The sequence below is a fragment of the Chelonoidis abingdonii genome, chromosome 15, assembly GCF_003597395.2.
Source record: "Chelonoidis abingdonii isolate Lonesome George chromosome 15, CheloAbing_2.0, whole genome shotgun sequence".
Classification (NCBI taxonomy): domain Eukaryota; kingdom Metazoa; phylum Chordata; order Testudines; family Testudinidae; genus Chelonoidis; species Chelonoidis abingdonii.
Window position 1 is genome coordinate 41,292,096 of NC_133783.1, and position 24,564 is coordinate 41,316,659.

Sequence of the window (24,564 nt, forward strand, 5' to 3'; positions counted from 1 at the left end):
GCGCGGAGCAGCAGGTTTTTGCCTGGAGCTGGAGCGGAGCCAGAGCACAACTCCAAAGCCCTGCTTAAAAATGTATACTTTCTAGTTATGGTTATACTTGAGTTCTTTTTTAGAGTGTACTTTTTGGCAACCTGGAGCAGATCATCGAACAAGTAATATTTTTTGCAAGAAACTACTGGAGGAACAATATTTTGGGAAAATACATCAGCGCATATTAATACTATCTTCGTAAGATATAACTCAGTTTCCTGTACTTGCACATATGTAAGACTTGACTCCTTCAAAATCATGGCCTACTCTGGGGCAATAAACGTGGTGATCAATTTAATTCTCTGCTGTAAAATTACAAGATTAAGGCAACATTTTTGGTGTTCATGTTTTTAGGTGCAAGTTTGTTTTACTAGACTTTCACAAAGTTAAAATATCTTTCTGTACGGCTATGCCAGTTTCCTTGTGGATGGTGTACTAATGTTCTACAGGGCTGCACTATCTCCATTAGCAAGCTGATGCATCAGTAGAAAAGAGTTTCTAGACCTGGAAGACTGAATTTATGATGCCAGGACAGGTCAGGTTTCTTTTCCTGATATGACTTCAGAGAAAAATTTCTAGAGAGAGTTAAAAAGTTTGCAAGAGTAAGAAGGAAATGTAGCTGTGTCCTGTCACTTCCTTACAGATTTCAGCATTCAAAAATTAGAACTGTTGTCCTACATTTTCCCATTAGTTACATTCTCTTCACCAACCCAAATATCTTATGAACACTCAGTGAACTAGAGAATTGCACAATCTGTCAATAAAGTAAGCGTATTTTGAACTACTGTCCATATGACTCAATTTGTCAGTAAAAACTGCCACCAGCGCTGTGCTTGCAGAAAAATGTCCATAAATGCATTATTGCGACTGGCAGATCGATGTCTATAATAAAAACAAATAGATTTAACAAGTGCTTGCTTTTACGACTTATGCTATTGGTAGAATGTGCATTCAGTTTCACCCTTCGACTTCTGGGAATGGGCAATGCAGGCTGTGCTGGATACTTGCTGACTACACTAGTGTTACAAACAGGAAATATTTCTAATACAGGAAATCTTTTAAAGTATTAGGCTGAATACAACTAGGATTTAGCTCATTGTTCTAAACATTTTTCCCTAAAACCTGCATATTTAACAACTAAAATAATGAAAAGAATTATGCAGAAAACTGAAACTTATTTTTAAAACAATTGATCCCAGGCAGAGTGGCTTACTACTTTTAAGTCTGGTGCAGAAAGACTGTATTTTTGCTCCCAACAGGCCATGATTTAGCTATTATGCCACTAATCTAATTGAGAATAATCATGACTGTTTACACAGAGTTTCAACATTCAACGTGTGGGCAAGGGTGTCATCTTTTATATCAGCAGCCTCTGGGGTAGCATATTGCTTAGCTAGAGCATGACTGGGTATAGTGGCTGTCACAGATTGGTTTAACTTTTAAGGATTAAAAGTGTTTTAGCTCTACCACATTCTTAACTGTGCACTTAAGTAAAGGACAACATTAACAAAAAACTACCAGCTATTTCCTAAACCTGTTGTTCTTTTTGCTGTATATACCTTTCCAGACTATTAGGTTTCTCCTCTTTGCAACTGAAGTTAATTTATCCTGTCACCTAAATCTACACTTTAAAAAACACTGTTAAATCCCAGCTTGCTTTGGAACAGTCTTTCCACATTACGCAGTTTTCCCCAAATGAACTGCCCAACTCCCTGATTTTGCCTTTTAAGTAAACCCCGATAGCCTTTACAAAGGGCACAAGCTTCTCCTTCAGGCTACTATCTCTTTAGTGATGCCATGAATTGATTCTCTACATATGTTAAGTGTTAAACAGTGGTGACAAGTTAATTATAGATTTATCAGGCGATAAAGAAGTCATGGTAACACAAGTTACAGTATAACTACTATAGTTTCCTATGGATCTTCCAAGTAGTTGCTGAATAAATGGTGTAATTAACTTGTCATGGATCAGAATGCAGATAGAAGCTGCCAAACCCATCCTTACAAGCCCCTAAATACACCTTTTTGGCTACACTGATGACAAAATCTTTGAGTAAAAGTTGCTTCTATCCTACCAAATACAAGCAAGATTGTAGGAAAGTTTTAGTGTTTAGGGTATTCCTACTTATAAATCTAATCAAGTCTATGAGCAAAACTATATTGTTTTATTTTTACTAAATGTTGATAAACCTATATTGTATGGATATAGAAGACACTCAAAAAACACTGTTGAGAAAAAAAACAAAATACTGTATATAACAACTTCAGAACTTTTGGAGTGAGTAGCCTGTATTTTTAGGAACGTAGGAGAAATATCCTATGGTATTAAGGAAATCATTTTCTTTCCAACTCTAAGACTATTTAAACTTGATACACATGATGGCATTTAAACAGGGTTTCAAAGGAAACCACTGAAAAGGCACTGCTCTAGCTAGCCAAATTAAAGAATTTTATGCAAAGAATAAAAAGCCCTCTGCATTTTCTGGAAGAGAAAAATCAACTATCAAACTAGTAATTATGGTTTGAGACAAGATATTCAAAAAGCGTGAACACTGGGCAGGGAACCAAAGCCAAAGTGCCCCATTCACTTCTATGGTGGAATTAATAAAAACCCTGTAGATCTCAGCCTGTAGGGCAGGAGGCGGGGCTGGATGTAAAGAACATGACACCTCTGTGAACATCTTTCACCCTTCTCTCCAGAGATCCTGCAGAAGCACTGTCGGAGTAAGAGATTCAGACACAAGGAGAACATGCTCACGACAACTGATTTTGGTGGGACAGCTGAAAGAATACGGGTGATTGTTCTTCTAACGGACCCATTATCCTTGGGTTACCAGGGGAGGGAAAATAAACTGTTTTTGAGCTAAGCCAAGGGAGAACTAAAGGGCCCAGTTCAGGTGGGGACACAGAACCACCTGGTGCATAAGGCAAGAGGGCAAGGGGTATTTATACCTTGTCTCCTCCAGACAGAACTCTGTCTCATCACAACCAGCATCCTTCCACACGCCATATATCCACAGGATCAGAATAAGGACTGTGTCTTTTATGATCCGTTGCCTTTTTTCTTTTGACACTGGGAAGAAAGTTTTCCTTCACCACCAGATTGGCAGAGGCAGGATTTTTGGTTTGGGATTTTTTTTTTTTTTTTTTTTGGCCTTCCCCGTGGCAGTTCAGGGACTCATTAGGGTAGGTCAGGAGGTTAGGTCAAGATGCCACAACTCAGTAAGTAGCAAGTGTGCAGTGCAGATATCATTCCATAAAGGTTTGATTCCCTGCTAAACCAGGTTGGAAGTGGATTTAAGGGAAGACATTCTCTAAGAAAGCAGGGGAACTGGCTCCTAATATTTGTACACCAGGGACAGAAAGCTTCCTTTTTTTCATCCCTGCCTTTTAACAAGGAGAGGACAGCAGTATCCCAGCAATGGGCCAGGACTAGTTTGGAAAGAGGGAATAGGCGATAATGAATAAGGAAAGAATAATTACATGAACTGTACAATTTACTGTTTGTTCTACTCAGATGTAGGAAGTTAAACGCTGTGACTTAATTATACCACATACATTTCATCCTGTCTTTCTTCCTGAATGGACAAGACAAGGACTGGGTTGGTAGGAGAGGAGCATCAGCTCATTAAATCTCCATGAGAATTCCACATGATGCTTACTTCTGATTCAGCTGAGGAATCTACCTCAACAGACAGGGAGGAATTTTTCTGTGGGCAGGCACCAACAGTAGATTCCATACTATGGGTCCACTGAAGCTACATTTGCTATGCAATCGAGGGAAGACTAAAGGCCATATACACAGTTCAGCAGCATATCATCTCTATATAGTTACCTTGGTCTCCAATGGACTGCCAACATTCAAAGAGTTCTCGGTTGAAAACTTTCACACTTCCACAAAAGGGTTAACCCTAGTCCCCCCAAACAGAATATTTTACAAGCAATCCCAAGGAATTTCTAATCTGGCATATGTTTCCCTCACGCTCCAGCATTGCGACAATTTGGACTCAGAATTAATCAACTCTGCCACTAAGTGACCTTGAGCAAGTCACTTATTCACACTGTATCTTTATTTCACTACTTGAAAAAAATGAAGATAGTCACCCGTGATACAGAGTGAGTGAGGATTAATACTTATAAATTGCTTTGAAGATTTGAAATATTACAGAAGTACAGCATTCTATCATTTAATAAGGTGAAAGTAGAAACCAAAATAAAAAAAAGAATTAAAAAATGAAGAAGATGCAGAAATTAAAAATTACACTATGACTTGCTTGGGAATGATGAAGTAGCAAACAATGAGGATCTTTATATTTACAATCGATATTTGTACTGTCTGTATTACACACAGAGCAATTAACAAATACTCCTTATTAACCTTTATTTTGCCTTCTCCTTATGTGAAAAAAAAAAGGTGACAAATTTGGCACCATATTACCAAATATTTTCTACACAGGAAACAATTATCCTCAGCCCAGATTGAGCAGATGAGAAGTTCTGGAAGATAGTTCATTCTGTCTACAATATTACTTGCTTCCCTTTTTTTCTACCATAGGGAGATTTTGTATGACAGAAGTAGATACAGGGCATTTAAAGGGTTTAGTTTTGTCGTTATAGGACAGGCCTTAAGGAGTCACCCATTTGCTTGACATAACAAGAGATCTTGTATTTCCACTTTATCTCAGATCCAAGATGAAGAAAATACTAGAAGGCAAACAGATCTCCCAATTCACTGTAGCCTGAGGGAAGGGAGGACAGGGGGACCTGCAACAAAACAAGAATGAGGAGAAAAACTGAAATATTTAGCAAAGAGAACAAGGAGTACTTCTGGCACCTGAGAGACTAACAAATTTATTTGGGCATAAGCTTTCGTAGGCTAAAACCCACTCCATCAGATGCATGCAGTGGAAAATACAGTAGGAAGATATAAATACACAGAGAACATGAAAAATGGGTGTTGCCACACCAACTCTAATGAAACTAATCAATTAAGATGGGCTATTATCAGCAGGAAAAAAAAACTTTTGTAGTAATAATCAGGATGGCCCATTTCAAACAGTTGACAAGAAGGTGTGAGTTACAGTAGGGGAAAAATTAGCATGGGGAAATAGTTTTTACTCTGTGTAATGATCCATCTACGCCCAGTCTTTATTCAAGGCTAATTTAATGGTGTCCAATTTGCAAATTAATTCCAGTTCTGCAGTTTCCCATTGGAGTCTGTTTTTGAAGTTTTTTTTGTTGGACAATTGCGACTTTTAGGTCTGCAGTTGACTGACCAGAGAGGTTGAAGTGTTCTCCAACTACTTTTTGAATGTTATAATTCTTGATGTCTGATATGTCCATTTATTCTTTTGCGTAGAGACTGTCCGGTTTCCCCATGCTAATTTTTCCCCTACTGTTACTCACACCTTTTTGTCAACTGTTTGAAATGGGCCATCCTGATTACCACTACAAAAGTTTTTTTCCTCCTGCTGATATTAGCCCACCTTAATTGATTAGTCTCGTTACAGTTGGTATGGCAATACCCATTTTTTCCACATCCTCTGTGTATACATATCCTCCTACTGTATTTTCCACTGCATGTATCCGATGAAGTGGGTTTTAGCCCACGAAAGCTTATGTCCAAATAAATTTGTTAGTCTCTAAGGTGCCACAAGTACTCCTCATTCTTTTTGCTGATACATACTAACACAACTTCCACTCTGAAACATGCGATATTTAAAATTACTCTGTTCCAGCCTGCAGATTCCAGATGCAGAGACCTACTGATACCACTAGTTTATGAGGGTTTGCATCCTTCCACTGTAGAAGATACTCAGAGTCTGGACCCAACTCCACAGTGCTCATGAAACCAAGAATCCCATTACTAGGATTTTTTTTCTAGATGTCTCCTTCATATGTTGTAGGATTGTACAGTATATATTTCAGTAAGATATTTAAAGTGAGGTTTTATTTTTGAAAAGAGTTCACAAAAATTGGCACCTTCTTACTCATCATCTGCTTTCTGGGTGCATTAGTCATATCTCATTATTCAGTGATGAGAATGCAGATTTTTAAAGCCACTTTTTACAAGCTGGCCCTGAAGAATCAGTACTGCTCTGGGAAAGCCTAACTTTATTTTTTTCCAGCCTCACATAGCCACAGAATTGTTAACTAAGTTCTGATTTTAGTGCCACGCACGCCAACCCATGTTGTCTTCAAATTATGCCCTTAAGAATTTCCCCTAGGAGTAGTAGGTTGCAAAGGTGCAGCCAAGGACATAATTTGAGACTAGTGGGATTCTACAGGTGTAAAAGGATTAGTATTTGGCCAACAGAATCTTTACTACTGTGATCTTGAATTTGCAGGCCTGACAGCTAAGAAAATCTCTCTTTTATTTGTAAACTGAGCACATGGGATCTGGAAATCACTGAGACGCAACACGTGTGGACCCCCACTATGCCTTTTTCAGAGTCACTTTGGGAGAAGCAGCACACTTTCAGTTTCATCTCATTTTCTTGAAAATTTCCTATTCAGAATGTCCCAGCAGGATACCACCCTACACTAGAGAAATGCACAGCATGTTACAAAACCGTAGCAAAGCTTTAAAAACACCCAAAGAGAGGGAAGGGGAAGAAAGCAAACACTTCAAGCACTTTCCCAGGCTGTTCAAAGGGGAACTGCAGGCACAGCAACAAAAAAGTTTGAAGAGGGGACTCAGACCTGCTCTCCCTCGCCGACTTCTGTTTTGTTTTTGTTTTTTAACTACACTGGGGGTTTCAATGACTAACAAATAAATATGCTGCCCAGCTCCCTTGTACGAATAACCCTAAACGAGCAGGCCCAGTTATTCTGCATGTGTCAACCCAACCCCCACTCCTACATACGGCCGCAGCAAAGGGAGGAGCCCGGGGAGGCGCTTGCATTTCCAAGCCACTAAGGCCTCCGGAGCTTGAACACGAACCACCTGACCTGGAGCAGGAGGAGAGCGAGGATTGAAAACACCAGCTCAGACTCTGCTTTGCCCTCCTCACTCGCTTTACACCGCCATCGCTGGCTTTGAAGGGGCCGCAAGAAAATGCAGCAGCACTCACCGCTCTGCAGAAGGGATTAAAAAAAAACACCAAAAGCTCCTATGACATCACCACAGGAACAAACACAGCACCTCGCACACACAAATTCAGACAGCGGCGGCTGCTGCTGCGAGCCCGCTTAATTTCCTCTTACGCAATTTGCTTCAGTGTCACGTGCCGCAGTCCGCCTCCCCCGGCGAGCGTGGTACTGGCGCACCCCGAGCCCTGCTGCACCTGCCTGGAGCGGCCGCGCTGCAGGGCGGTGCTGAAACCCGTAGCTGAGGGGAGAGTAGTTGTACGAGGCGGGAAACAGGCCACTGGGAGGGTCAGTGAAGGGCCAGGCTAAGGTGGAAGGTTTCCTGCGAAATTTGCAGGAAAAAGGTGAGAACCGCATAGATTCCGCTGCCTTTTTTAGGTCCAGTCAACATAAAGAACAAGCATCATTGCTCCTAGTACATCCAAATAAAACCCAGACTCCCGCTGAAGGACCTTAGTGCATGAACCCTGGGGGTGGGGGGAAATACTTGTGGTACCCAGATCCAGGTGGATCTTGGCACTCTCTGGTACCAAACTCCCACGTTGTACCACTAAACTGGAGAATGAGCATAGCTTCTACTGCACCAAAAAATCTGGCCCCTGATTCATCCTGGCTTACTTAACAGTGGGAAAATGTACCTGTGGAGTCTGGATCCTGCCAGTTTTTAGCCCTACTATTCCCAAGTTCTAAACACCATAAAATGTAGTAGCTCCTAGGGCACCCAAAAAGGCCAGATTGGTGTGCAACAGGAGGTGAATCCAGACAGCATTTGTATTCCAAACCCCAAAATTCTACCAGTTAAATCACAAATAGGTCTGTGGTACTATCTGCCCCCCCATCACATCTGAGCACCTCACAAATATTTAATGTATTTATCCTCATAACAGTCCTGTAACATAGGGCCCTGCTGTTATTCCCATTTTACAGATGGCACAGAGAGCCTAAGTGACTTGCCCAGGGTCATTCAGTACATGAGTGCTGGAGCAGGGAATTAATCCCAGGTGCCACAAGTTCCCAGCCCACACTCTAATCTTTCCTCTCAGAAAAAAGTGCAGCTGTCCCAAATTGACTGCAAACATTCAGACTCCAGTGTATCCTTATATAATAAATAGACCCACAAAAACACAGGTTGGAGATGTAGGCTAAAAATTGTCTGGATTCAGATGCTGGGTATAAGTTCTTGTGACATTATGTCTTGTTCTTGAGTATGGATATGAGTTCTTGTGACCTATGTGTATTTGGGCATGGACTTTTTGTGACATATGTGTATTTGGGCATGGACTTTTTGGGTGGATTAAAAGTAATTACACTTGTTCTTTCTTTAGGTAATAGAATTTGGATAATTGCTGCTAAAATTGGTAGTATCCAGCAGGACCCATGAGCTGGATCCAGGTTTATGCACCCCTCATACGTTGAGATATACCCAGGTTTGGATTTTCTTTGCTACAGTAAAAGAAACTAGACCTATGTTCTATTTTAATAGCTTTTGGGATTTATGGTCAAAGACTGGTGGGATCCAGACAGATCTAGCTTCTACACTTTTCTGACTTTGTAAAGTGGGAAAGATAGGGAGGAAGGGCGGGTCAGTGAGTTTATAAATAGGGAGTTTGCAAAGTGAGATGTTTAGTGTTTATGAAAGAGGCAATATGGCGTGAGGACGAGGGTTAGGGTTAGTGCATAGGAAGGCAGGCTGTAGGGTGAGAGTTAGCTAAGTTTATAAACCACAGAGAGAAGGCAAGTGAGGGGAGAGTTACTAAAGCTTACAAGAAGGTGGAAGCTCTTATTTTTAATGAAATGCAAAAATATTTTTGGGAGGATAACAACATTTCAGTATATGAAGTTTAATCCCAAATTTATTGGGCCTAATTTTAAGGCTCTTTACATTTAGCTGAGAGATTCTCAGAGGGTGAAAAGCTGGAGGCTGTCAAACAAGGGAGGCATCCACTTAAATGGGGGAGATTTTAAATGACTCCTTGTGGTTTTCTACAAAATTCTTCTCTGTAAGAGAAATACGTTGTAAATAAAAATGCATTACAATAATTCCAAAAATGGTCTGGTTCTGTAGTCTAAAATTTTCAAGAGTTTGCTTAAGGACAAGAAAGGGGTTCTTTCTAACTAGAATGACCAGATGTCCTGATTTTATATGGACAGTCCCAAAATTCAGGGCTTTTTCTTATATAGGTGCCTATTACTCCCCTACCCCGTCCTGACTTTTCAAACTTGCTATCTGGTCACCCTGTTTCCAACTGACAGCACTAGAATATTGGCCTTGAGGGCTGACTTAAAATTTGGTAACTGCTGACTAGACTACTTCATTCCAGAACTCCCAGTACTCCTAACTTTTTGAGGAGCAATCTTTCTGAACACCATACCTAGCTCTGCTGTATGCTCTCTAGCCCTAAAATTTTAAAACTGCTTAACAGGTCTGAAAGTAGCATATTTGCCATAGGTATGTTTGGCTTTCATTCCCCTCTGGATAGGGAAAGTGAAGCTTAATTTTGACTAAAGAATCACTACTGAAATAGTCATCAGGTGGTAAAAATGTCCAGATCTCCAAACTGTTTCCTGCTGTTAGCTGCCACCCACAAAAAAATTGGTTTAAAATGACAGGCTTAAGTGATCTCAAGGATGAATGGCAATTAATGTAAATAGTTTCACAATATATAAATCACATCCACAGAGCTGGATGTGAACAGTTTTTTAATGAAACATTTGCCTTTGAACACAAAATACAACAGAGAAGAAAAATGGAAAAGGCATTTTGTTGTTTGCAATAGGTTATAACCAATTAGAGAAATGTGGTTAATATGTTCTAATATTTTTGTGTATTGAGAATTAATCACTGTTACTTGCCTCTGCAGCAGCCATTAATGAACAATCTATTCATAGAATTGTATTAATTTATTGCATAAAACTATTGGACAAATATATTTAGGCATGATAATAGTCTACACATCCTGATGAGACTGGATTTTTTTAATAGTATATGTTTTAATATAATTTTAATATAGCCCAGGTCACTTGTAAATGAAACTTTATTACCATTGTGTGGTCCAAAACACATTCAGTGGCCTTGTGAAATAAGTGATCTGAACTCACTCTAATGGCCCAGTTCAGTTCTTAGTCAAGTCAGTAAAAGAGTCCAAATAGGAATTGCAGGTATCCACATCACAGAATTTGCCATCATGTTTTGACAGCAGCTGGCACTCTTATTTGTATCACAGAGAGGCTCAGGAGAGTCTGAGTTAGGCCCTGATCCTGTACACATTCTTTAATGGGATTACTCTCATGCTTAAAGTTAAGACCATTCATAAGTGTTTGGAGGATTAGACAGAAGATTGAACTATTGTTAAGGCTGGTCCCTCCATGTTAGAATTAAAATCCCTTGGGGATGCAATGTGGGGGAGTCATCCCTGCTCTACCTGTTGTTCTCTAGACAACTTTATTTTCTATCCCTGTCATTCTGACGTCTTTTCCTGACATGAAATTGTGATTTAAAAACAAATGACAAACAAGTTAATATTTTTTGTTGCTGTGTTAATTGTGCTTCATTCAAAATGCATGGTTGGGGCAAATCAATGTTTTGACCAAATATAAAAGGACACTATAGTTTAAATATTTTAATTTTTTATTATTGTATATGCAGGGCTTGTTCAAATGAATGGCACATACTGGATGTTCTTTAAAAGTACAGTCCACCTAGCAAACATCATTACATAAAAGCAATATACTTTTCAAAATATCTTCAAGCAATTATTACACATATTAACCATAATGCATACATGATATCTCCTATATATCTAAGAAAGTAGATTTCACTAGTACAAATACAGGAAAAGGATACCTAGACTTCATGAAGATGGGTGCCCCTGTCTTGCAATAAGTTCTGTGCAGGCAGACCTTACACTCATGCAGAGCTCATTGCAGGATGATTCCCCCATATTTGCACAGAGAAGTTGAAAAGCATCACATGACCTAATTGAATAATTAGCATGAAATGCTTGGTCTGTCTCATTCCCTCTCATTGCAAAATTGTTTTGGTAATTATGTGCACAATATTGTCTAAGGTAAAAGGAGTCTTAAAAGCTTTGGCCTGTTATTTTCCTGTTCTTAGATGGTATTAGAAACAATGTAGAGGGTTTTTTTAAATATAGAGTTGGGTTTTTTACTCTTTAAACTCCCCGACTGTGTCATTTTAAGTCTATACAATTGTATACAATTGTATTTTTAAGCAACTAGAGTTCTTTGAGAAAATTAACGAAATTATGTATGAAAGGCTTGCAAACATTTTTGATAAAGAATCTCAAACTTTTGTGGAAGGACATTACTGAGCCAGTGTCTTTAATTGTATTTAGCCAAACTTGCTTTCTAATAGAATTGGGCTTTGTAAGGGTTTTGTGATACAGAAGATTTACCCCCAGCTATAGTAATATAGACTTGGCTTGCTTTTTTTAAGTCGTATCATGGTTTTGGATCTAAAAATGATTAGAAAATAGGATTGAAAGAATTTGATGATGGGATACCCCCTGTATATTTACTGTTTTTAGGATGTAAACAAGGAAAAGTCTACTTCTCTGAGTGCAGGAATGCTTTCTATTATAGACTCATAGACTTTAAGGCTAGAAGGAATCATCATGATCATCTAATCTGACCTCCTGCACATTCCAGGCCACAAAACCTCTCCCAGTCACTCCTGAAATAGACCTATCACCTCTGACTGTGTTACAGAAGTCCTCAAATCATTATTTAGAGACTTCAGGTTACTGAGGGCGTGTCTTCACTGGCACTTTATAGTGCTGCAACTTTCTCGCTCAGGGGTGTGAAAAAAAAAAACCCTGAGCACAGCAGGTTTCAGCGCTGTAAAGTGCCAGTGTAGACAATGCACCAGGGCTGGGAGCTACACCCGTCGTGGAGGTGGTTTTTTTAGAGCTCTCAGCACTCTGCCACGACTACACAAGCCACGTTAAAGCGCTAGCCGCAGTAGCGCTTTAACATTGCCAGTGTAGACTAGCCCTGAGAATCCACCATTTACAGTAGTTTAAAACTGCAAGTGACCCATGCTCCATCCTGCAGAGGAAGGCCAAAAAAAACCCAGAGTCTCTGCCAATCTGATTTGGGGGAAATTCCTTCCTGACCTCAACTATGGCAATCCGTTAGACCCTGATCATCTTGGCAAGACCCACCAGCCAGGCACCTGAAAGAATTTTCTGTAGTAACTCAGAGCTCTCCCCATCTATTGTCCCACCACCAGCCATTGGAGATGTTTGTTGCATGCCATTATAGGCAGTCTCATCATCCCCTCCATAAATTTATTAAGATCAGCTTGAAGCCAGTTAAGTATTTTGCCCCCACTATTCTCCTTGAAAAGCTGTTCCAGAATTTCATTCCTCTGATGGCTAGTCTAATTTCAAGCCTAAACTTATTGATGGCCAGTTTACATCCATTTGTTCTTGTGTCCATGCTGGCACTTAACTTAAATAACTCCTCTGCCTCCCTGGTATTTATCCCTCTGATGTATTTATAGAGAACTATCATATCTCCCCTCAGCCTCCTTTTGTTTAGGCTAAACAAGCCAAGCTCTTAGAGTCTGCTTCCATAAAGGTTCATCCTAGTAGCCCTTTTCTGTATTTGTTTCCGTTTGAATTCATCTTTCTTAAACGTTAGATATCAGAATAGCACACGGTATTCCAGATGAGGTTTCACCAGTGATTTGTGTAATGGTACCAACACTTCCCTCTGTCTACTAGAAATAACTTGCCTGATGCATCCTAGCATTAGCTTTTTTCATGAACGCATCACACTGGTGGTTCATATTCATATGATCAACCAGTACACCAGTCTTTCTCCTACTTTGTCACTTCCAACTGTTATGTCCTTAGCTTATAGCAAAAATTCTTATTGTTAGTCCCTAGGTGCATGATCTTGACCTTTGCACTATTAAATTTCATTCCATTGCTATTATTCCAGTTTTCAAGTTTATCCAAATCTTGTAAGATATTCCAGTCCTCCACTGTATTGGCAATACCTTCCAACTTTGTGTCATCCACAATTTTTTATTAGTACATTCCTACTTTTTGTGCCAATCCCATTAATAAAAATGTTAAATAAGATTGGTCCCAAGATTGATCTGTAGAGAACTACACTAGTAACTTCCCTCCAGCCTGATAGTTCATCTTTCAATATGATCCATTGTAATCACCCCTTTAACCATTCCTTATCCACCTTTCACTTCTCATCTTCTCCAGTTTAACAAATGATTTCCCATGTGGGACTGTATCAAATGCCTTACTTTAATCAAGGTAGATTAGATCTATTGCATTTCCTTTGTCTAAAAAATCAGTTATCTTCTTAAACAAAGAGATCAAGTTGGTCTGGCCTGATCTACCTTTTATAAAATCATGTTTTATTTTATCCCAATTACCATTTACCTCTAACTCCTTAATTGCTTTCACTTTTAAAACTTGTCTTCTAAATCTGATATTGTTCAATGTATTAACGAATGAATATTTTAAAGATCGTAATCTGGACATTTGCCAATGACACCCAATTTTTTTAAATTAATGTAATTACGAAGGATTGTGAGGAAACATTTAAGTGGCTGGGTTCCATGATGGCAGATGAAACTCAGCATTGACAACTGGAAGGCGATGTACTATGGAAGAAATAAGTTAAACTACTGAAACACACTGATGGGTTCTGAATTAACCTCTCAGGAAAAACATCTAGGTGTAATCATGAACATTTAATGAAGGTGTCTGCTCAATGAGCAGCAACAATCCAACAAGCAAATAAAATGCTGGAATGTATTAAGAAAGAGTCAGGAAATAGCATAGTAAAAAATGTAATGGCATTATATAAACTGGTGGTATAGTCTCACCTGACATGCTATATTTAGTTATGGTTGCCTCATCTCAAAATGGACATAGCTGAAATAGGAAAGTTCTAGATAAGGGCAAGAGGAATGGTTAGATGCACAGTAGAAGGGGCTTGTATAACAGATAAGACCTTTAAAAAGTGTATAATATGTTAGTTTGTCAAGGAGTCAAGAAGGAATGTGCTAAAAGTATATACGTATACAGAAGTATAATAATGGGCTGATCAAATGGTATAATTAATTATTTAGATGTGTGACATTATACAAAAAATGCCTGGCCTTAGCTTTGCTTTGGCTTTTGCCTAAAATAAAAATCCAATTCAATTAAAAGTAGAACTAGCAGATTCTCCAGACCCACAAGCCTCAAATAACCAACGATTCTAAAAACCAACCCCAATGATGCTCTCCATCCCCACACAAACATTGTCCCCTAACAAAAGTGTTTCCCTCCCCAAACATAAATAGGCTTTTCTGAACAAATCTGGGCTACAACAGACTAAGGGAGCATATGTTCCAAGGCTGAGGTCTTCCCTCAGAAAACACCCTGCTGGCTCAAGTGCTCCCTCACAAGTACCTCCACTGATCACAACTGTGACAGCATGTGGAGAAAACTGGTCTGTCAAGCAGACAGATTTTAAGTTGTTCAGGGCTTTCTAGGTCGAGACCAACACCTTAAATTCTACCCAGAAACTAATAGAAAGCCAGCACAAACAGACTCCAGATTGCTAATATGGTTAAGATATGCTGCTTACTCAGCAGGCTGTTGCATTTTTCATCTTCTTCAGTTCTGGGTTGGTTTAAGATCTAGCCCCATGTAGGACAGATAACCATAATCAAGTCCTTAAATGAAGAAGGCCTGATTCCCAGAGTTTACATTTGAAAGAATTAATCATAACTGATTACTAGCCTAGCTACTGGAGATTTTAAGAGTGACATCTGGTATCAAAGCTCATGTTTATGGGGGTAACCTGATCACTAGTGGGATCCAGGAATTAATGTTTTCCCTCTTTTGGTATAGACATATACCAGTTATGCAATTTACCAGGTACTTGAGGATTTACACAAACCTGAGAAGTACTGTGCATAGGCCACTCTTATTGCCAGTAGAATGGATTACATAGGAGTCATGGTGCAGTAGTCCAATGGATCCCAAGTGGCTCTTTAATGGGTCTCCTACAGCTCTTTCTAGCACATATTAAAACACCATGTGATTTAATTGTTGACCAGTCTGGATGCTTATTAGCCAATTGTAGTTGATAAAATAATAAAACTTGGTCAGTCATTTTGCTGTGAGAATTATATTAAAAAATATTTCCCCCGTCATACTGTTTAAATATGAATAGTACTATAATAAATGAAACAATGAATTCACATTACTGTGGTTCTTTTGGGTCATGTTTATTGCTAATTTGGCTCCTCAACCACTAAGGTCTGAGTATCACTGCTTTAGACTTTTCAGTCTAATGCATTTTCTCTTTAAATAAGAAATGGATGTATTATGAAAATATTGGAGCACAAGATTAAAGGAAAAGATTTGCCATACAAAGATCAAATGTTTCATCCATCTAGTTTGTTATCCTTTCTATGGAATTGACCAATACCTGATACTTCACAGAAAAGCAAAATGCACTTATCCAGTGTCGTACATGGAGGGGAAAAATCCTTTCTGACCCTCCACAGATAATCAGTTTATCCCCCGAAACATGAAAGTTGATTTCCCTTATCATTATTTTAGCTTGTATTGTGACAAATTTTAATAGTGATTGTAAAATTATCCAGCCCTTCTTAAAATCCAGAAGCAGCAGCATTTGCCTTGATAGCTTTTTGTAGTGGTGAATTCCACAGGCCATCTTTATACAGCATAAAGAAGTATTTCTCTTAATTTAAAGGACAGAAAATTTAGAACCAACTGAGAGACATTCTCATATCAAACAGGGTGCAAAAAAGAGCCATGATTAGTTTTCACTCTGCCCTTCAGAATTATGAACCATTCAGGTCTCCTCTAACTCTTCTCTCTTCTGGTTTTTGGAATCTTTCAGAGTTCAGTATCATTAATGTCAATACAACATTTAAAATATTTTCTATTCCCTATTCACTTTTTAAACTTCTGTGCCCTGTCAGACATCTTCATTGAGCTAGCTACAATAACTGCCAAAGGTTTGTCCTCAGAGGGTCCCACATATTGAGGTCATCAGTATGTATGACAAATTTAGTCTGGTTTTGCCAATATTACATCTAGTTAGGAATCTTCCGTCAGATTGATTTTTCAATGAAAAATGCAGTTTCTGCAAAATCAAAATTAACATTTCCCAAAAAGCTAAATTTTCCATTAAAAATTGAAATAATATTTCACTTCGGGTTGGTTTGCCATGAATTGGAACATTTCAGTTTTTTTAACTGACCTAAAATGTTTTATTTTGATTCAGGTCAACATTACATTTCCCTATTGTGCTACATTGCACAGGGATAGTGGGGATGGTGTCCCTAGTCTCTGTTTGCCAGAAGATGGGAATGGGCGACAGGGGATGGATCACTTGATGATTACCTGTTCTGTTCATTCCCTCTGGGGCACTTGGCGTTGGCCACTGTTGGAAGACAGTATACTGAGCTAGACGGACCTTTGGTCTCACCCGATGTGGCTATTCTTATGTCCCATTTTCTCCTATTGGCTGTGCTGCCTGGCTGGACTACATCTCCCATTGTGGAGTACTGTCTCCACTCTCCCTAAGGTGCATGGTGCATCATGGGAGATGTAGGCCAGGACATAGGAGAGAGTTAGGGCATGAGGCTCCCAAGAAGCAATGCAACACAATAAGGAAATGCAGTTTAATGTTGAACTGACTCAGATTCTCAATTTTTTTTTAAATCATCTGGAGTTTCTCATGATTTCCCAGCTTCATCAAAGTTCTGGTCTCTTCCTTTTTCCAAACCATCATTAATTACTGTATATTAAACAACAATGCTGACCTGTGAAGTAAACTACTACTGTTTTTTTTTCCAACTTGGTGGAGCAGCTATTCACTATGGGTTTTGAGGACCAAAGTGAAACTTAAATAATGTATAGGCTTTGTGTTGTTCCTCTGCACAGGTTTGAATTTCATCCTATACCTCTTGCTTTTTAATCCATATCAAGACAATACTTATTAGTTCCCACTGATTATTTGTTAGTATTATTTATATGGCAATCCTCACGTAACATACTCTTGATCATGTACAAAACAACAAATTCCCCCAAATCAGGAGCCTCATCAATGCAATCTCCCCCCTACCACCATATCAGACCCACTTACTTGTGAGAACACAAGAATTAATGCCAGGAGACTCACGTGCTGCATTTAATGGAAAACCTGGACAAGGAGATGCCTATTGAAGGTGACCAGGTTTGAATTCACAGGTATTTCTTGCTAGAGGAAATTCCAAAGGTGAGAACCAACTACTGAAAACCATCTATCTCCTGCAAAAGCCACTGCTGGGACAGACTCGTGGGCATTCCTTCCATAAGCACCACTTGACACCTCGAGCATTCCCCAAAAGCAAACAAAATGGCAGCACTAGGGAAGAGGTGATATTAAAGAAAACTGGAACCTAGACCATTTAGGACTTTGTAGACATCAAATTTCACCCAAAGGAATTCTTCAAGCCTAGAGTTTGGAGTACAGGTATTTTGTTTTTGCCAGGGTGCCTTACTGAAAAGATGGGCTGCCAAACTCTGCACTAGTTGAAGCATCTACATGGCCTTCAGAGGTGCATTCCAGGATCTAGCCCTGAGGTAACCCAGGCATGGATGACTGGTGAAGTCTGCATCTAAGGGATTGCTTAAGAGAGCTGAAGGTGAAAGATGGAAGAAAGTAATAACTTTTTTTCCAACTGTGAATCCAGGAGCAGAGTCAAGTCTAGTGAGGTCCTTCAAAAGCACAAACCACTTTTTTAACACAGATGGAGAAAGTTACTCAATGGACATAGTCAATGGTCATAGACTCTTTTGGACGGTAGTGGTTGGGGTGGGGAGGAACAGGCCAGTTTGCATCACGTTTGAGAGATATTGGCAACAAAACAAGTAATATGTCCTTGGTGCTTGAACTTCAGTACAGGGCCTGTCTCTCCTATGAGTATACACAACACCTAGCACAATTGGGACCCGATCTTAGCTGGGCTTCTGTGCACCAATGATAAATAACAGTACTATGGAAATGCACTTGGTGTAGATATGTCTGGATCAGATTGCTCCTCACCCCTTAGAGGGCAGACACAAGTGGCCTGCTCTCCCTGCGAGAGCTGTAAAGTGCATAGAAACAACTAAACTGCTCACCCAGTCTACTCCAGGAACACGAATCATCCAAAACCAGGCATAGAGGAAGCCTGGACATGGCATGCTCTAACCTTCACTGGCTTATAGAAAAGGGTGGATATTCATCATTCTCCCCCTACATGCTGGAGAAACATGAGTCACAATCCTGCCTGGAACAACTGGGTTTGATGTAGCCCCCACTGCCTCCTACTCTATTGTGGATAAAAGCCACAAAGTAGCCCCATGTGAGTTCCTTTGAACAAGTAAATAAGCATTGCTTTTCACATTTATAATAATCAGAAAAAAATAGATACAGGAAACAAGAAACTCTGTGATTTCATTTGCCAAGACACTTTTATTTTCTGAACAGCAGGGATACATTCTGCAAATGTAAATCTGGGAAGTTCATGTCAATACATATTTAGCTATTTTGTTTGTGCACATCATGTGAGTTAATTGGTCCTGTAGGAGGTGGATGTGTGTTTGTGTAAGTGTAAAAGTACTTTGAACTTGATTTCTAAACAGTTTTTTAATAATATAAATAATCTCTTCACCTAGACTCTTTTTTGCAGCACATTATTGGGAGTTTGCCTGTACATTTTAATTGGTGTGAAGTGCTGAGCAGCGCGCACCTGTGTCACTAAGAAGTATGGCATATGTTTGTGTGTGTCTGGGAAATTCATAAAGAGTTAAATTTTGATGATGTGAGAGATGATTTGTGTCTGCTGGCTGGGAAAGTGAAAAGTGAGCACTGGGTGAGACGGGAGGGAGAGAAGATGGGGGATGGTCACCACAGTGCTCATTGTTGGATTTGGATGAGATGATACATTCTCCTGAGACATCTGAAGGCCTATGCATTTAAGAATGGCCACTAACTGTAATCACTATCTGGAGGACTGTTATGAACATCCATATTATACCCTTGATCAATCATTAACAGTGGATTTTCAACAGTGACAGATCATTTAAGAAACTTGCTACTGTAGTAATGGGGCCAGATTCTCCCCGCATTGAACCTTGTGTAGTCTTTATTGCCTGTGCAGAGTGAATGTTCAACACAACCAAATTATCGTGGCATAGATGTGCATCACTACACAACTCGTAAGAGAGTAGAAAATCAGGTCCACAACATATATATCCAGGGTTCAGGAAGTCCACTTGCCTGTGTTGAATAGGAAACATCAGTTTCTTCATGGCAGTGCAGGTAGCTTTCAGTCCTCAAGCTAGTAAGCGTCAGGCAAAGTTTTCAAGTCTTGTATAACTCGAAAGTGTGAAACTGATTATGGTAAGCACTGGATTATACATCTCTTCCCATGCAGTATAATCAGTAAGAGGATGGGACTGTTGTTGTAAAAGTGGAGGAAACACAACAGGAGTGGGAAGTATTACAGATGCTGGTGAGCTGTGGAGTTCAGTAACCAAAACACTGAAGTTGAATATTTCTGAAGTTTAAGGAAGTTTAGATCTGGATTTGAGATTCTTAACTTGCCACTGTCACCATAATGGACTAAAGCCAAAACCCTAGATGCAAACATCCCTAAACTTCCTGAAAGTTTGGATTTGATTCTACATTTGAACTTGGAAGCTTGGGCCCATCTCTATTCTAAACAAAAAAATGAAGTAAGGAATCTGGAGGCATCCAGCAGGAACACAAATGACCCTGGGACGGGAGAGGAAGGAAATTGGGTGGTTTGAAGTGTAGAATTACTGGTAAATCGAGAAAATGAATTTTAGTAGGCGAACTATTTTCAGTATTTATGTTTATCTAAGAGACTTGCATAAGGCAGGAATATCATTTCCTGTAATCAGGGTATTGTGAATTGTTTGCCAGCCACTAGTGCATTTAGGGAAATCTAGTACCAACACATGTACATTAAAGGGATAGTAGTAGAAATTAACTTCATTTTCTGGAAGACCAAAACATAGAAAAGTTGATTGGTTTGATATTCCTTGCCTTTGGTTTGTTTGCAGTCTCACGAAATTATCTCTTGGCTGCCCCATTCCAGACTTTACTGGAAAATGCTTATTCGCACTAAAGATGAAACTAGTGATTGGAACTCTTTTATATCTATCATATCCTGTATCAAGTATCCTGTGAAAGTATCCTTTGTTTGAATTGCATAAACCCCTGCCACCCTCCCAATAATTTATCAGGATTTTGGTGAAATAGGGCGATTGACTTCACTAGACTTGGAGGCCTATATTAAATGGAGCTTTTGTAGCTATTTCTAACTTCCAATAGCACTCATGCATTTTGTACATCTTAGAAAAATCACTTCACGTTTTTTTTTTTGCTGCTCACATATTACACATAGTTACAGTAGTGTATATCCTTCACAACTGGTGTTACTGCCATTATTCATTGCTAGTCAGTTTGGAGACATGCCCATCTTTGTAATCTTAAAAATTGCAATTCAGTATTCTTTTTCTAAATGAATAACCTTTCATGTAAATCATATTGGAATCAAAGAAATGATTTGTTTTATTTCATTCAAAAATCTCCCTCCATTAATTACTGTGTTTGGACAGATTTGCTTCTTCCTTCCAAATGATCCTACACCTCTCATCATGGAGTGCTGAAAAATAAAGCCTGTTCATTCTTTTAGCTATATATAGATATATTGTGGCTAAAAAGGCTCTCTCTTTATATATTAGAATCACATACTCTAGTCTTAGAAATGAAGCTGCTCAAAGTTGGTACTAACCTGCCTCTTGCATCAGTGGAAATGGATATTGTGATTGCTGTGTTGAAACATGTGCTCAAATGCATTAGGAGTTTTATACTATTTTTCAAACTGCCAAATAGATAATGTCAGAACATTTCTGAAATGGGATACTAACATCAAGATACACTGCACCAATCAACAAACATCAGGCAAAGTATAGTATAAAACTACAGATGTAGGAGACTACTACAGAATTTCCATTTTCATTTCCTGTGTCAACAGCTTTGTAACTTACCTAGTAGATTGTTTTATGTTTTCAGGCAAATTCTCAGTAGACTACAGCACATTCAACTCAGCCTTCGGAATCCAAAGAATTAGATATTCTATAGTTAATGAAATAGTTGTTTATGAAAGTATCCTTTTGTTTGAATTGTTCAAAAACAAAACATGAATTCAAACTTCGACAGACTAAGCAGAAAATAAGAGGGTCATAGTCATATCCCAAATGTAGCCTTAACTACTGAGGTTCTCATATTGAAAACGCAATTTTGTGTCTAGATGTTTATGGATGTCTTCAAATTCCCTTTCATAACAGCCCCTCTTTGACAGACCTTTTTTCAGCTCTGAAATGTGAAAAGCAAGATTGCTGCAGAATACTATGTATACCATTACAAGAGGCACACCCAATGTCCCTTAGTCCAACAGTTTTCTTATGGAAGTCAATGATGAGATAGGGATGAGTAAGAGGGTGGCTGACTCTAAGGCTATGTCTACACTTACGGCAGTGTGTAAAGTATGTACACTGCACTTCTCTTAGCACAGATATAAATGCCAGTGTAGACAGCGAGACACTGCTCAGGTGAGTAAAGACACCATACTTTAGGGTATATACCTTACACAGCTCTTTACGTACCCAAGCAGCATCTCCTCCATTTATACTGCCACTTTTAGCAGTGTAGTGTCCTGCTGCCTCCCTGGTACTAGAGCTTTCCCCTGCTGCAGGGAAAAACTCCAGCAGTGGGAAAAAGTTCTGGCAGGGGCTAGGTAGCAGGGAAAGGTAAACTCCCCTCCTGCTAGAACCTTTCCCTGCTGCCTCCCCGCAACCAGAGGCTTTCACTGCTATATGTGTCTTCATATCCCAGTGTGAACACAGCATGCTTTTCAGTGCAGCATGCACGTACCTACATGTACCCTACATGTCACCACCTAAGATTTTGTATAGCGATGTAGGGCTTTTCTTTTGAGTTACCCTGGGCTTAGGTGCTAAAATTTGGTGTGTCTGTTTAAGGACTCAGTCTTATGAATTCTGATTTCATGAACTCTAACCCTCAATGTGTATTGATTCAGCCATTTGCTAGCAAAGACTGGTCATGTATCACACAACAGGTGTGGAAGCCACAAGCCACTACAGGACAATCAAAAATTTGTAAACTTGGAATTACTCTGGCCTGGTAGAACTATGCTAAAGAGAGTGACCACCCTCAGGGAAGCTAGTTCACCCAAGTTGCCTTCCGAAGTTGCAGTTGGAGCAATGGAAAATCCCCATCAGTAAAGAAGGAACAAAAAGAGAGGTGTTAAAAGCTGCTGTTAAAAAAAACCCTGAACACTCAAGCTTAGAGGAGCTTGTTTTACCAGAGAGAGGGAGACCCTGTCCAGAACCTGAAGGCTAAGCAAGAGGAGAGAGGTACAGAAGGACTTGAGACCCCTGAAGGGACTGACAAAAACTGAAAGGGCTCTATGGGATGGGTGAGGATGCTGAAGACAGAAGGGGTTGCATGCAGTTTTTGTTACTTTTCTATAGATCTATGTATCTCTTGTTCCCTTTATGAGTAAAGTATGTATGTGTTTAGAAGTTCTTTTGCAGAGTCTATGTTACTTGCTTACACTGTGGCATGGTTTCCAAGGAGGGAAACAGTAAACCAGAGGGTCCAAAACATTAGTGGAACTCTGAGAGCATGCAGCAGGGAGGCTTGAGAGAACTGATACTAGTTTCCGGGCCTGGCAATTGGATCATTAGGTCTTCACTGTCAAGAAGGTTGGTAGAATGAGGATGTGGACCCTCATTCATTTGCCTGGAGGCCCAGAGCCAAAGAGCCAGTGCTTAACCTCTGCCCATCCCCAGCAAGGCAAGAGTATATGGGATCCAAGGTTTGAGTCCCGTATAACAGCTTAATGCGTGTCCACAAGGGAGAGCTTATCAAGGTTGTAACATGTGGCATTGAGATGCAGAGTCATTGTGTCTGAGTCATGCTGAAAGGTGGGTCTGATTTATCTCCTACGCGAATATAAAGGAGATGAATGTCTCTTTGGAACAATGGCAGTTGTCCCATTGAGTTCAGTGAAAGTAGTCATATCAGTAAAGATTGCAAGATCAGGCTCATTTTGTAAGATGTTAATAAAACCTGATCTAACACCCTTTGACGTCAATGGAGAAATTCCCATTGATTTCATTGTGCTTTGGATCAGGCCAATAAATCATGAAAAGTGAATTACTGACATTTTTCCCCCCAATTTCCATAGAAAAGGGCCTTTTCTAAAAGCACCTGATCTTTAAGAAAGTTGATAATGTTCTTCTTATGGGTTTGTTTTTATTAGTCCGCTAAAAGAACAAGAGATTTTCCAGAGTGCTGCAGGCGAAAAAAGCTGATATAATTCTTAATTGCTCTATAATACCTGTATTACACAAGAAAGTAAAATATCAAAGGATAGCAATAGACCAGTCCAAAGAAACATTTTGGAAGTTTGGTTAATAACATGGCTGCAAGAAGAGATGGTGGGCACTTGGATAGTGAAGGTGAAAATGTATAATCTGATGAGGTCTGGAGTTTTCTGAAACTTACTGTATCAGTAACTCTGATGAAAATGGGAAAAGCATCAGCAAAGACAAGACAAAAGGAAGCCTAAAGAATGACAAGGAGACATATTAGTCTAAAAGAAGATGAAATTTGTATTTTTAACAAGCGATATTTTTACGAGCAGTTCCCAGAAATCAGGATGAGCTAATCAGCAATTGCTCAGTGTTCTATATTTGCAAATCTCATTTTAAAAGTTCCTAACGTTTGTTCCAATGTTTTGCTGTCTCCTGTATTAGCACTGACTTCTGTCATTTTAAAAGTGCCAGTGATTTATAGAAATGGAAAAGAAATATTCAATATAATTTTACACAACTTAATAGAACTAATAATTTAAGTCTTAAACAAAAATAGAACCAAAATGTCTCTGCAATACTTGAAAAGAAGTCAATAACATTTTAATTATCAATAATATTGTTAATTACTAAACAGATACAAATATTATACCTAATTCTAAGGACTATTTAAAAAACCTTTTGCTGTAAACTCAAAATATGTTCTTCCCAGATATTTTGGGTTTGGGGTTTTTTTAGCTAGGTTTTTGTAAAAATGTGTATCCTGTCAATTCCTTAATATAGTCTTTTCATGTTGCCACCGAACTGCCTTGATCTCTAGATTGGAACTGATGAGCTTTAGCTTCCTTATTGCTGAACTCTGCCAACAAACATTCCAACTTATGGGTCTGTTAAGTCATAAAGAACTGTAAAAGTATGTGCAAGTAACAATCATGACTGATGTTCCTAACCTGTGTTGGCATGATTTCCA

The 24,564-nt window shown here is 39.2% G+C and overlaps 1 protein-coding gene across 1 annotated transcript in view; it reads right to left on the bottom strand.

Annotated features, from left to right (window-relative positions):
* MGMT (O-6-methylguanine-DNA methyltransferase) overlaps window positions 1–7,243 on the bottom strand; it is a 321,839-nt gene extending 314,596 nt beyond the window's left edge. The window contains exon 1 of the mRNA XM_032786941.2: window positions 7,104–7,243. The gene's annotated coding sequence lies outside the window, so the exon portion shown is untranslated. The remainder of the gene's footprint in view (window positions 1–7,103) is intronic.
* Window positions 7,244–24,564: the final 17,321 nt, after the last annotated feature.